The following is a 3,921-nucleotide window of genomic DNA, read 5'->3' as shown; positions in this document are numbered from 1 at the left end:
TATATATGAAATCCATATAGATATGTGGATCAGTAAGTTGGCGGAGACATACCTAGCTTCATTAAAACCATTTGCAGATGGTACACTAGAAACTAGTACATCTGTAAAAGTTTCAAAGTAAATTTCAGCTAAATTTGAGACACCAATTAAGTAGTAATGACCCTTTGTATGTTCAAACAGTGGCATGATAAATTTAGATTTATGATACAACTGCAAAAGAAGCTTAGGGATTTGACAGTATCTGTGTCATCTTGTTTGGTCTTCTTTCTAAGCCAAAATCTAAACAATATCTTCAAGAACATTCTACATATATCTAAAATAGCAATGCATTATTACCATAAGGGTTTACATAAAACAGTTTGAATACTTTCATTTAGAGGATAAACAAAGAAAAATGAATTCAGGAAATATTTAGTTATCCTTAATAAAGATTCACTGGCTGCATCAACACAGAGGACTTAAATTGGTCTGTTTTTAATAGTCTCTCTTAGAAAAGATATGAAAATGCACTGATGAATAGGTGGTGTGCATCAGTCTCTGTTCCAACAGTGGTTAAAGACAAATCTACTTTGACATGCGTGTTAAGGGAAAAAAACTGGAAATTAATACACTATGCTCACTGGTCAAGTGTCTCAAAGATTATAAATCAGAGAACACTAGAAGCTATTATGTCTTATTAATATCTATACTTTAAGAAGAATTATAAACTTCTAAAAGTCACTATCATTTGATATTTAAGAACTACAGAGTTCCCTAAAAGTTACTCAAGAACAGTGGTTGCACCAAAAGATAAATCTCTCTTCAAATCCAAGGGAAGTTGACAGCCTGTATGTGGAATTAGAAATGAGTAATCGGTGCTAGTTTGAACCCTATGAGCCCATCCTGACATGACCTCCACCCTGAGCTCCCTGTGAAAATTTGCAAAAAGTTTGATTATGATTTATTTTTATTCATGTACTAGTTTTTTATGATAAATAAACAAAAATACCCATTTCATGTTGTTTATTTTATTTTCTCACTTCTATCTCCAAAACTCTCAATTTTGCTGTGGTACCCCAATGCACAAGAAATCTTTACAATAATTACACCAGTAAACTGTTTTTGACTTTTTGAGGTCCTTATATGTAGCACTTGGATTTTGTTGTTTGGCCCTGTTGTGCTTTTCTAGGCACACTACATACCTATTGTTTGAAGTTGCATGGGGTGCTCTTTCCACCTTGTACAGTCCATAATCTTGTAGGTGTTTGTCTGTGTTCGGATGTATTTTCATCGGTAATAGTCTGTGATAATTGCCTACAAGTCCATGGTAGAGCTTTTCAACAAATGCATGGAATGTAAACACTCTTTGCTCCTGGGGATTATGTAGCTTATAATGTCCCATGATAACATACACATTATACGTGGCCCATATAAAAAACTTCATAAGACGATGTGGTCACTTGTAATCATGTCTACTCTGATGCAGTTTCATAAGTTGGTCATTTTTATCAGTGCCACCCATGTATGCATTGCAACTTTGGACAGCTTTTGGGCAAACCACAGGAAGTTTTCTGTGCTCTTTACTATCGTGTCTCTGTACTTGTACTGGGGTGTGGGTTATAAATGCAAAAATTAAAAAATAAATGGGCTTTTTGTCACACCAAATAATTGCTACCACAATTCTATTGAATAAGAGTTAAAATTGCCCCTTGCAGATTTGGTTTTGTGATTTCATGAGGTTTTTGGAAAGACTCTTCGATTTGTAAGTGCAATGCCTACTAAGCAGATTCCTCTGTATTCCATCAAAAACTCACACAAATATACACTAGTGTAGAATCTGTCTGTAAACACAGTAATATTGGTCATAAAATGGTTCCAACATAAAAACAACAAAGTTTCCAATCACACCAAGCTTTTCAATTGTTTCAGCATCCTCCCTATGACCTGTATACACTTCTGCATTTGAAATATAGCCATTCTCACTATTACAAACAAGGAAGGTTTTGATACCCCACTTTATCAGTTTATCTTTGATATACTGTTTTATAGACAGGGAGTTTTTTGTCGGAATCATTCCCTCATCAAGTGACAAATTGCTTCTCGGTGAATAATGCAGCTTGAACTTTTCTAACAAATGATTTGAACATGGACCTGGATTTGAAAATCTTGTCAGTTTTGTTTAGTTCTGGGTCTACTTCATTTACACTATGTAGCATAGACCATATTGCTTAAAATCTATCTATTGTAAAAACTCATGCAAATCCAGGTGTAAGAGTCAAGAAATTTTCCTTATCTCATCAATATTGTTCATAGTGGTCCTTGTGAATAAGCATTTCCATCACAACTCAACAGTCAAAAAAATGCTTTTATCTCTGATATTGTCAAAGCCTGAGAACTAAAGGATTTTGCATAATAATTTGAGGGCTTTGGTTCTCTGACATGTTCTGCCTGCCTATCAGTTTCTTTAACAGAGCTGCCACAAATCATCATCCCAGAATAAAGTGGAAAAGTCAACAGGGCTCCTCTCCTTATTGATTGAATCTGGAATATTTTGGGGGCCAGGAGTTTCTTTAGAATTGAATTGTTTTTCTGTGTACCCTCTAGTGTCACTTGTCCACTGACACTGATCAGACAGTGGCTGAGAAACCCTGACCATACTCCCTAACAGATTGTAAAACATCACCACCTGGGCCATAATTATCAGCAGAGTCGCTATCATTTTCATTTCCACCTTCGTTTGCACTCGTTATTATTTCTACTGTTGACATCATCTTCACACTCTTCGATTTCAAAATCACTATTATTTTCATAATCAGACTCTCCATTCTCATCATCAGAATCTGACATTATCATTCATAATGGCTGCCCGGTGGTCACTTTCTTACCACTCGTGTTTAAAGCAAAAAAAAATACTCAAAAATCTGCAATTTAAGTCTAAAAAATTCTCAAAGCTTCCCGGAAGTTCAGCTGTGAATAGAAAGAAGCCTAAACTGCAATGTAAAACAATCTTTTATTGGTTAAATAGTTAGCGGCCTAGCAAGTATATATACTATATGCTCAGACCATTCAAAGGGTTAATATTAAAGATAACTGGGAGATCAAGGGAAGGTGATGGCCTGTATAATGAGTTAGAGACCAGTAACTGATGCTAGTCTGCTTCCATTAACTTAAATTTTCTTACTGATTATATATTCTTAACAGAACTAATTAGAAATCAAAGCTAATATTTATGTTAGTTATAATTGCCATAGTTTCTGATTAAATTTGGAATGCAAATAAAACCACTGTCAACTGAATCAGTTCTCAAGAGTTTCCAAAAGTAATGGGTAACAGGTTTTACGGGCTCAAACAGAATACAAAACTAATGCAAAACATAATGCATAAATATTAAGTAAATGGGACAAAAATTAAACACAAGCCTTGAGGAATATTATAAAACATAATTCAGAGTATTTCATAATTCTTTCAATAACATCAATAATACAACTGAAACACACAGCCTTAATGTGTTCATTTTTGTACAAAAACAGAGATTACAGGGGAAGGGGTTCAGTAAAACAAGAAGTTTGATTTTAAATTAAAAAACTGAAAACCCTTTTACTTCAATGTAGGTTCCCATGTTTATAAAGAATTGTCTTTATTTCAGAGTTATAATTAATGTCTCATCAAACTTTCAGACTCTATAGACAGTGTATACATGGTCTTCTCTCAATGGGAATTAATCCAGAATCACATTGAGTTCTAGCTAGATGACTTCATTCACTTTAGCAGAGAAGACTTGCCTCTCGCTTGAATACTATCCATTAGAAGACTAGGTGTATATATCATTCCTTAACAGAATATGGTGTGTGTGTGTGTGTGTGTGTGTAACCCAAAAAATGAACAGGAATGCTTACCTAATATATATATATATATATATATATATATATATACACACACACA

Source organism: Octopus bimaculoides, chromosome 7, assembly GCF_001194135.2.
Source record: "Octopus bimaculoides isolate UCB-OBI-ISO-001 chromosome 7, ASM119413v2, whole genome shotgun sequence".
Lineage (NCBI taxonomy): Eukaryota > Metazoa > Mollusca > Cephalopoda > Octopoda > Octopodidae > Octopus > Octopus bimaculoides.
The sequence above is the reverse complement of the archived record's forward strand: the minus strand, read 5'-3'. Positions refer to the sequence as shown.